This window comes from Magnolia sinica, chromosome 13 (assembly GCF_029962835.1).
Source record: "Magnolia sinica isolate HGM2019 chromosome 13, MsV1, whole genome shotgun sequence".
In the NCBI taxonomy this organism is placed as follows: domain Eukaryota; kingdom Viridiplantae; phylum Streptophyta; class Magnoliopsida; order Magnoliales; family Magnoliaceae; genus Magnolia; species Magnolia sinica.
Genome location: NC_080585.1, coordinates 44,125,728 through 44,137,954, shown reverse-complemented (window position 1 = coordinate 44,137,954; position 12,227 = coordinate 44,125,728).

Here is a 12,227-nt window from a genome sequence, read left to right as displayed (position 1 = left end):
CACGATAAATCTTAGAGACTTGTGATTCTTTTTCCATTTGAATACGTCTAAGTACTCTTTTTACTTCATCGAGAGTTTCTGATTTGTCTCTTAAGAAGACTACCCAAGTGTACCTGGTAAAGTCATCAACAATTACTAGTATGTACTTCTTGCCATCTCGACTCTCCGTCCTGGTTAGTCCAATAAGATCCATGTGGAGAAGTTTGAGCGGTTTAGATGTGGCATTGGAGTTCACCTTTTTATGAGTACTCCTGGTTTATTTGTCAATCTGGCATTCGCCACATATTTTGTCTACTTTCTGTATTTGGGCAACCTCTTACTAACTCTCTTTTACTCAATCTATACAAGTTGCGATAGTATACATGTCCGAGGTGCTTATACCACAATTCGGTTTTATCAGTATGGACCATGTAGCACGATAAATTAGATGAGCTTGAATCACTCACAATGTAGCAGTTTTTAGAAGTTCTACAACTAGTTAATATTACATAACCATTTTTATTTAAAATTTCACACCCTTGGTTAGTAAATTTTACATTATGATTTTTATCGCATATTTGAGAGATGCTTAATAAATTGTTTTTTAACCCTTCTACATATAAAACATTCTCAAATAGAGGCAAGTTAAAGAGTTGAACTGTACCTGGGCCAATTATTCTGCAGTTGCTACCATCACTGAATGTGACTGAACCATCAGTCATGTTTTTAAGATTGGTGAACAAACCCTTGTTACCTGTCATGTGTCTGGAGCATCCACTATCTAGGTACCACTTTGAATGGTTTGAAGCTTTGAAAGCAGTGTGAGCAACCAAGCAGGTAACCTTAGGAATCTATTTCATTATAGTTTTGGGTTTAAGAGTATAGTTGGTCTTACTATGTTTGTAGTTGTGATAAGACCGACCCACTCTGTCACGCCACAAACTCAAAAATCGGGCTCACAAAATTCTCGATCGTTGAGTTTGAGGTGTGATAGAAGATGGTATCAGATCATAACTTGAGAATAACTAAAGATAACATCACATATCTACTGATAGCTAGCCTACACTCTATGATTGTTGAGAACTTAGAATGGTTAGATCCCCGAGTTCAATAACTTAGAAATTTTTTGACATAGCTCCCTGCCGTTGAGATTGTGAGGCTGCTTAGTATTCGAGCTTCTGTCATTCTGATCTGAGATCCAGGATCAGTGGGGTCATCATAGCGTTGATGAGGCATCCTGAGAGCGCGAGGTTCAGATTAGAGAGCGCTATTCGTTCATAGATTTATTATAAGCTTATAATGTTTCGTCTTCCCTTATCTGTTCTTTAAATTTTGAGGATGAAATTTTTATTAGGAGGGGAGAGCTGTGAGGCCTGTATCCTAGCCCGTACTATTCCGTAGGCTTCCATGGTCCTCTCGGTCGAATTCCGGTGACTCACGATCTGTAATCGGCAGTTGCTCATGCTTTGAGTCATATCCCATTTTCCAGAGTCAGCTCAACCTGAGACTTGTACCCTTGTGACCACACCATCGCCGCGGTTCCGATGTCGCGTCTCATGCATCGAGGCTATACCCAGACTAGGAGATGTGAGCCCGCGTTCTGTTCGAGGAAAACGCCGTGCATTGCAAATCTCAAGAGAATATCCCATCAATCACATCAATCCATCAATCAAAGTCAAGTACAAGCAACCCATATCCTAGCCTTACCTCTCTCTTACATAAGAAGCCTAAAGTCAACAAGCACCTTACCTCTCATGTCACTCCACCATACACTTCCCTTCCATCACCTCTCTCTCTCTCTCTCATTTTTTCTCCCAAGCTCCATGAGAGCAACCCACGTCCAAGGGAGAGGAGAAAGCTAGGTGTGGCCCACCTCCCTACCACACAATCCCACCACCCAAAGATCATCTCCACCATTAAAATGCATCCCCCGAAGCTTTATGATGCGTTGATGGAAGAAGAAGTCCAGGAAGATCAAAGGTGGGTGTTTCCTAAGATTTGATTTGTATGATTTGATGATTTGAGGGCCCACTTGTGGTGGGACCCATCTTGATGTATGTGTTATGATCTAAGAGGGACCCATAGTGGCGGGGCCCCTCAATTACACCGTCTATCTCTCTCTCTCTCTCTCTCTTTAAAAAATTGTGTGGGGCCCACCTGATGTGTATAGCACATCTAGACCACAACGTGGACCCCACTATGATGTCTGTATTTTGTCCTTGCCATCCACTTATGTGGACCCCACCATTTATGTGTTGTATGTACAGCATCCAGCAGTAGGCACTACTGGACATAGGCAAACACAAATATCAACTTGCTTCAAGCGCTGATGGGCCACAGTGGTGTGGACGCCACTTGGAAGACGTGGTGTACCCACACCGTCCATCTACTAGGGAGGTGGGTCCCACTACTATCTGACATCAGCAAGTTAGGTGGCCCCACCATGATGTATGTGTTGTATCAGAACCATCCGTCCGTCCATTGCTGTGGAGCCTACCTTAATGTAATGCCTCATCCAGGTTGTCCGTAGGCATGGATGATTGGAAAACACAAATATCAGCTTTGTCCTAAACTGGTGGATCCGACACGTGTGGACCCACCAATGTATATATTTCATCCGTCCAGCAGCAATATAGCTCCTGGATTACCGTCAACAAGTTCTGGAGCCCCACTGTGAGGCACGTGTTATATCCAATCATCCATGTGTATGGACGTTAGTGGTTATGTGGCCCATCATGAGATATATGTTATATCCCAATCGTCCATCCACTTCTTGAGTTTGTTTTAAGGCTTAAGACTAAAAATAAGACTGATCAGCCTATCAGGTGGGTCACACTGCAAATTAGTGGAGAATGAACGTCTACCATTGAAATTAGTTTGGGGTTACAGACGTTCTGTGGGTTATGTGTTTATCCACACCATCCATTTACGGAGGGACCCACCTTTGATTTACATAGTCCATCCAGCCATCCATCAAGTGGGACGTGCGGGCCCACCTTGATGTGTGTCTCGTATCCAAGCCATCCAGGGCCTGGACGCTGGAGTTAGTACATATATATATATATATATATATATATATATATATATATACACACACACACACACACACACACACATACACACACTATATAGCTGGTGATGGTGGGTCCCACACATGTGGACCCACCTCATGCCATGTATTCTATATCTGGGTCGTCCATTTATTGGACGACCACTGCCCATGACATCAGCAAGATATGTGGGTCCCTCATGATGTATGCATTATATCCTAAACCATCCAGTGGTGCTGTGGGGACCCACCTTGATTTAGGTGTTGTACACCCTCCAACAGCACCGTACCGTGGGGCCCACCCTGATGTGTGTTTTATCCACCGTCCATCTGTGGACTGTGAAACCCAGCTATGTAGCCGTTGTACCACGTCAGCAAGTATTGTGGGGCCAGCCATGATGTATACTTTGACCTACACCGTCCAGAGTGTTTGGATGGTGTTGGACAATGTCTAGCAGGTGCTGATTTACGTGGACCATGTTTAGGTGGTGTTGACTATCATTAGTGAGCCATGTGCCCCATAGAATGATAGTGCACATTGATACACACATTGCACCTTCCACTATTGAAATGATTTTCGATGTAATCCAAGCCCTCACCCACTTTGATGTACTTCACAGCCACGCCGTCCATCTATTTTGGCTGCCACGGGAGGCCCAGATGATGTGTATGGGGCCCACTTGGGACGTGCTAGGCCCACCTTAATGTGGTGTTTATGCGGCCCATTTGGTGAGGCCAAAAGTAATGTATGAGAGGCCCAAATTGATGTATATTATGGCCCACTGGTGCGGCCCATGTGATATAGCCCACCTGTATGTATATTGGCCCATTGATACGGCCCATGTGTTACAGCCCACTTGATTGTATTAGGCCCAGGTATGAGGCCCACTTGATTGTGTTAGGCCCAGGTATGAGGCCCACTTGATTGTATTAGGCCCAGGTATGAGGCCCACTTAATGTGTTTATATTTCCGGCCCATATGATGATTCCCATTGTGATGTATTCGAGGCCTATGGGCAAGGCTCATTGTGATGTATTTCCAGCCCAGATGGCAAGGCCCAATGTTATGTATGAGAGGCCCATGGTTGTGGCCATTGTGATGTATTCATGGCCTATGGGCGAGACCCATTGTGATATGTATTAGGCCCACATTGGTGCGGCCCATTTGATGTATTTGAGGCCCACATGATGCAGCCCATTTGACGTATTTGAGGCCCAATGTAATGTATATAAGGACCATGAGTGGGCCCAATGAAACGTATGTGAGGCCTTTGTGTGGGCCGAATGTGATGTACATGAGGCCTATTGTGATGTTTATTAGACCTTTGTGTGAGGCTATGGGACCACTTTATGTTTGGCTCTATGTGGCCACTGCTTGGGAGCGATGTTGGTTGAATGTCCACATTGATTGGCAATGATGGTTGGATGTCCACATTGTGACCTTCGCTTAGGCCTTATTAAGCCCATTCTCATCGATTCCGATTATTGAGGCCAATTCTGATTCCGATTGTCAAGGCCGATTCCGATTATTGATACCGATTTCGATTGTCAATTCTGATTCTGATTGTCGAGGCCAATTCTGGTTGTCAATTCCGATTTCGATTATCGAGGCCAATTCCAATTATCGATACCGATTCCGATTGTCGATTCTGATTCTAATTGTCGAGGCCGATTTTGATTGTCGAGGCCGAGTCCGATTGACGAGGTCGATTCTGTTAGTGAAGGTCGATTCCGATTGTCGAGGCCGAGTCTGATTGACGAGGCTGATTCCATTAGTCGAGGCCGATTCCGATTGTCGAGGCCGAGTCCGATTGACGAGGCTAATTCCGTTAGTCGAGGCCGATTCCGATTGCCGATTCTAATTGTCGGGTAGATTCCGATTCTCGAGGCTGATTTCAATTGCTGAGGGCGATTGTCGAGACCCATATGATGTATATGTAACTCATAGTTGAGACCCATTGTAATGTGTATTTGTCCTGTGTTTAAGACCCAATGTAATGTATATGCGGCTTGTATTTGAGGCCTGTTGGGATGTGTATTCAGCCCGTGTTTAAGGCCTAATGTGATGAATATGAGGTCTATGTGATGAGGCCCATTGTGATGCATTTGAGGGCCAGGCGATGGAGCCCATTGTGATGTATCTTAGACCCATGTGAGAGGCCCATCGTGATATGTATTGAGCTCTTGAGTAAGGCCCATGGTGTTGTATATTAGGCTCTTGTGTGAAGTCATGCGTCCACTATATGTTAGGCTCTATGTGGGCCATTCCTTGGGGCAATGTTGGTTAAATGTCTACATTGTCGTGGCCGATTGTTGATGTCGATTATTGATACCGATTATGAGTATATGATAGCATAACATCATGATACATGCCCATACGCATCATCTGCATGTTTGTTATGAGATATGGTTAATGATTGCATATGTCATTGGGCAGGTTGTTATGAGACTCCCTGATAGGTGGAGGTTATCTCACATGAGCACATGGTATGCACAAAATTGATGCATGACTGGATTGTATGACTCATGCATCTTGCATTAAGTGTTGTGATTATTGTATGCCATAGCGACATCAGGGTTGTAGCCTCCATAGGCATATCGTGGATGGCCAGATGGGACACCAAAAATGTTTGGTTCGAGCATCGGGCTGTCATAGATGGCCCTAGGTGAAAATCTCTAAATCCTCTTGGTACCAGAGGACGCCCCAACATTGAGACCAAGTGGATATATATGAGCGCATGAGGGCCGAATATAAGGAGGTTGCGTCTCCCACTGTGTCATAGTCAGTTGGGAGAGGGTGTGACCTTACCCGCTCAAGGGTAGGGGGTATAACTAGGCTGAATTTGACCAGCTCGTAAATGGATCTGCTATCGACGAGCCAGGTAGATATTGGCTGACTACTAGCCAGGCGGATGGTGAGGCCTCTTCCACTTGCATAGTCACGCGTCAATGGGCTGCGGTTGCATGTAGAGTATACTAGACCCTGGTGATGATCCCAAAGAGGAACCTTACTGATATGTGGACTTATTAAGCAGGAGTTGCATACTAATTCATTCATTCATTCACTATCCACTCGGGCTAGTGGTGCGCAACTATTTGTTATGTTTACCTTCGCAATAGCTAGGATTTCGGTTAGGGCACGCAACTAACCTGAGATTAGGAGTCTGACTATCTAAATTTAGGTATGAGACTGGTTTGGATAGAATTCCCTTGTGATGGACCCCATAGCCTGCGATACTACGTACTATCATCCCAACTTCACTCCAGCTTGGTCATTTCATTCGCACTGCATATTGCATTGCATCCGCTGCATTTAGCATTTTGGGTTGCCATGTTTCTACATTTATATGGCCTAAATACGGTTGACGGTATTCGTGGACTCATCAGGATTTGCATATTGCTTTGCATCCTCAGTATATGATATTATCTGCTTATGTTTTTGCATCGCATAACCTTGGTACGGCTAATAGCATTCATGGATTTACCAGTATGTTTCTGCTTACTCTGATATTGTATGACTTATGGGATTATTAGTATTTTTTCTTACTCTGATATCTATGTGCTTGGCACTTACCTTGAGCACACACTTTCATCACCTTCTAAGCTTTCTATAAGCTTATGCACAATAGATGCGTGTAGGTGATGCCTAGACGCAGTCGTAATAGAGTAGGAGCAGGAGCACGCGTGTAACGCCCCGTATTTTTTTTCAACCTGTAGTTAGACGTCCTTAGGCAATGGGTTGATCCTAACCCCTTGTTAACTTTTTAGAACTCAAATCCCAAAGTCAAAAATCCTTTTTTAACCCTTTTCCTTCAAAATCTCACTTTTCACCACCTTATTCTTAAATTTTGCTAACTACTTTCATATTAGACATGGATCCTAAAGTTAAGGTGATGAAGAACAATACTTAAACTAAAAATTACTATAAATAGTAAATAAATAAATAAAATAGTTTTTTGACCATTAAACTTATGGAATATCACAAAATAAATAGATTATTTGGATAGAACAGCTTCTCCTACCCCAAAATCATATATTGCACATCGGGTAACTCATTCAAGATTGAAAAATACATCCATTTCAAATATCGGGTGGCGAAACCACTACTAGACAGGGCAACTTGCTGGCGGGGCCCCTGGCCGAGCGGGCCAAGCAGGCCGGGCGGCCCATTTTCTGCCATTTTCTGTAGTTTTTTTTATCTAACTTCAAAAATTCATATCTCCCTCGTTATAACTTCGATTTAGGTGATTCAAAAGCTAGATTTAAGCTTGATAAGTCTAGTTTTATATAAAAATAAGAAAAAAAATATAATTAAAATTTTAATATAATTGAATCTAGGTTGATGTGACAACTAACCAAAAATTATTAGTTTGAACAGCTACTACTTCTAGAATTTTTAGAATTTTTTTACAATATGAAACCTAATGAAATTTGGTGGATATGAAGTAAACTTGATGATAAACTACTAAAAAAATAATTAAAATAATATACTAATTAAAAGTACTAGAAAGGGGCGTAGAACTGCCCTAGGACCTTATTCTGTTGTAATTAGGGCATAATTTAGTTAAGTACTAAACTGAATAATCAGTAGAATTAGCTTGAACCACTTTAAATATGAACTGCAAGGCCTAAAATGAGTAGAACTGCTAATGTTACGTTATTTAGAAACCTAGGACCAATCTCTAAATCCAGTTGCTCCCGGGAGCACTTTGAAACTCCGTATCAGACCTAGATCGTGCGTCAAAAGTCTGATTACCACAAAACTATACGGTTATGACCACCTTACCGGGCTTGACTACCATCTAAAAATCAAGTCCAGGTAGTATCCAGAAATACACAACTTGCGCCCGGAGCGAAGTGTGTGAGAAACGCGAATATCTTTAGGAAATAAACTGAAACTTAAGTGAATTGAGTCGTTTCACTTGCAGGCCAAATCTAAGAATTCAGACCGTCAAAATCTAACCCAATTACACCCTCAGATCAGGAAAAATTTTCAACACATGTCAGTGCACTCGTGTCCTTGATCGAGTACCGGTGATCGTTGAACTGAAACTGGTCCGCCACGGTCGATCTGTAAGTCCGATCGGACCAAAAACTTAACTCGACTTAGATTCAATGTCAGGGAGCTTAAGTCCGACCGCATGCAGAAAAAGAGCCTCCAGATGTGCCCCGTTGAGCCGAAACAGACGGCTTTTGGCTATAACCCAAGTATACCATGGCCCTAAGGCCATTCTCATCAGTTCTGGGCCTATATAAGGACCTTAAACCCACCCCTCTCTCTTTCATATGAATTTCTCTAACCCTAGGAGAGAGAAGAGAGAAAAGAGAAGGAAAGAGGGAGGAGAAGAGAGAGAGTGAGTGAGAGATCGTTGCCGGGATTCGTTCCTGCCACTCCACGGACTGAATCCCTTCTCCTGTGTCGCTACACCATCATTTTCAACTCCATTTTTGGGTAAGAAATCCTAACCCTAATTTGATTTAGGAATCTAAATAGTAGAATCGGTGAAATAGCTAACCTATTTCGTGATTCAGGTAGCCGTTGTACTGTGGGTGAAGACTTAGTGTACAAACCGAGTTTGATGCTTATTTACCAGTGAAAGGTACGGACTATAAACGTCTAGGTTATGGTTTTCAAGGCTTTCAATGTCACGCCCCAAACCCGGAAATCGGATTCACAGGAATCCCGATCGCCAAATCCGGTGCCGACAGCCTCCGTAGTATCCCATTCTCGGTTCATAGTGTCCAAACGCTAGATTTCCAATCCTGGGATCCTACAAGGAGGATTTTTTTTTTCCAAAGTACATTTAACTCATAATAAGCATAACCATAAGATTACCCAATTCATAAAGGCAACATTATCATCACATATCCACTAATATAATCATTTGAGTACAATGCTAAAAGGAAATACATAAATCGAAAATCAAGCTCCAGAAGGTCGCTGCACGCTTCCAAGCTCAACACTGCGACAACCTAATATCACCTGCACACATCTATCATGCATAAGCTTATAGAAAGCTTAGAGGATGGTATAAGTGTGTGCATAAGGTAAGTGCCAAGTAAGCAATATCAGAGTAATCAGAGTAAGCGGAAATACTGATAAACCCATAATCATACTATATCAGAAACACTAGCAAGATCATAAATCATACGAAATCAGAGAAATGCGAAAACATACTGATATGGCCATGAATACCATCAGTCTTATCCAGGCTATGCGACGCAGAAATATAATAAAAACAATATCATATACTGATGAAGCAATGTAGATCAACTATGCAATGCGGAGACAACAAGCCAAATATCAGATGCCACTGATGCAATGCAATATACAAATCCTGATGAGTCCACGAATACTGTCAGTTGTATCTAGGTCATATAAATGCATAAACATAGTAACCCGAAATGCCATATGCGTCGGATGTAATGCGATATATGGTGCGAATGGAATGACCATGCTGGAGTGTGAAGTCGGGATGATAGTACGTAGTATCGCAGGTCACGGAGTCCATCACAAGGGACTTCTATCCAAACCAGTCCCATACCTAAATTTGGATAGTCAGACTCAATGTGGTAAACTCCTGATCTCAGGTTAGTCGCGCGCCCAACCGAAATCCTGGTCATGCGAATGTACACGTAACAAATGGTTACGCACCATCTGCCCGAGTGGATAGTGAATGAATAAATGAGTATGCAATGCCTGCTCAATAAGTCCACATATCAGTACGGTTTCTCTCTGGGAAATCACCGGGGTCTATTACACTCCAAACCAGATCGCCGCCCCATCGCGCGCAACAAGGTGAGTGGAAGAGACCTCACTATCCGCCTGCCAATATCGGGCCCGGCTCGTCGATAGCGGACCCATTCCTCGAGCTGGTCAAACTCAGCCTAGCATTGCCCCCTCCTCTCGGGCAGGTAAGGCCGTACCCCCTTCCAACCGACCACGACACAGTGGGAGACGTGGCTTAACGGTATACGGCCCTCATGCGCTCATGCATCCACTCGGTCTAGACGTTGGAGCAACCTCTGGAACCAAGAGGGTTTAGGGACTTTCACCCAGGGATATCTATAGCACCCCATGTAGAACAGATTTTCGGTGTCCCGTTTGGCCATCCACGATATGCCTGTGGAGGCTACAGCCCTGATGTCGCTAGGGCTCATAATATAAGATGCATGAGTCATACAATCCAGTCATGCATCAACTCTGCGCATACCGTGCGCTCATGTGAGATAACCTCCGCCTATCAGGGAGTCTCATAACAATCTGCCAAATGAAATATGCAATGATCAACCACATCTCATAACAAACATGCAGATGATGCGTATGGGCATGTATCATGATGCTATGCAGTCACATACTCATAATCGGAATCAATGACCGGCATCGACAATCGACCTCGATAATGTGGACATTTAACCAACATTGCCCCTGATGAATGGCCCTCATAGATCCTAACATATAATGGACCCATGACCTCTCACAAGGGTTAAATATACAACACCATGGGGCTCATTCAAGAGTCGTATATACACAACAGGTGGGCCCTGCTCATGGGTTTCAAATACATGACCTCTGGGCCATACACATGGGTCACGAATACATCAAATGCGTCATACATCCTGGGCCTAATAATACATATCACAATGGCCTTGCCCATAGGCCACTAATACACCACAACGGGCCTTGCCCATGGGCCATGAATATATCACATTAGACCTCAACTACGGTTCACATATACATCATAAAGGTCTCGACAATCAGAATTGACACTCGGAATCGGCCTCAATAATCGGAATCGGCCTATACAATCGACCTTGACAATTGAAATCGGTAAATCGGTCACGATAACTAGGATCGATCGATAATCAAGGTCAGTAAATCGGTCACGATAATCAGCCTTGATCGTTAGTCAGAATCGGTAAATCGGTCACGACAATCGGATCAATCGATAATCAAAATCGGTAAACCGGTCATGATAACTGGGATCGATCGATAATCAAAGTCAGTAAATCAGTCACGTTAATCAGCCTCGATCGCTAATCAAAATCGGTAAATCGGTCACAACAATCGGATAGATCGATAATCAGAATCGGTAAATCGGTCATGATAACTGGGATCGATCGATAATCAAAGTCAGCAAATCAGTCACGACAATTGGATTGATCGATAAACAGAATCGACAAATCGGTCACGACAATCGGATCAATCGATAATCAGAATCGGCAAATCAGTCACGACAACCGGATCAATCAATAATCAGAATCGGCAAATCGGTCACAACAATCGGAAAGATCGATAATCAGAATCGGTAAATCGGTCACGATAATTAGGATCGATCGATAATCAAGGTCAGTAAATCGGCCACGATAATCAACCTTGATCGCTAATAAAAAATCGGTAAATCGGTCACAATAATCGGATAGATCGATAATCAGAATTGGTAAATCGGCCTCATTGCAAGGCGGGTCCATAGATGAACGGCCGATGATGGATCAAACAATATCAATAGGGCCCAAGTGTTTGGGTTAACCCACTAGAGGACAATGAGAATGGGCCTATCCAGGCCTAAGGGAAGGTCATAACGTGGATATTTAACCATCACCGCCCATCAATGTGGACATTCAACCAACATTGCTCCCAAGGAGTGACCTACATGGAGCTAAACATATAGCGGCCCACGGCCTCAGACAAAGGCGTAATATACATCGCAATGGGCCTCACTCAAAGGCCACACATACACCACATCGGGTCTCGCCAAATGGGTCACAAATACATTACAATGGGCCAACTACCTGGGCCTATATACATCCCAATGGGCCGCATCTTATGGGTCGGAAATGCATCAAAATGGGCCTTATCGCACGGGCTTTAAATATATGACAAGTGGGCAGCATTAATGGGTCGTACCAATGGACCTCATATGCATAATAGGTGGGCCTTGCACCTGGGTCTCAAATATATTATATGAGCCTCAACGCACGGGCCTCAATACTAGGCCTCATATACCGAGTGGGCCTCATTACACGGGCTTAACAATAAAAACGGGCGAGCCCTGCCCATGGGCCAAAATACATCATGATGGGTCGCAGAATGGGCTTCATGTGTATCAAATCGGGCCGCACCAATGGGCCTCATGTTCAAACAGGTGGGCCCTATCACATGGGCCTCAAATTCGGAATAGGTGGGCCTGCACCTTCG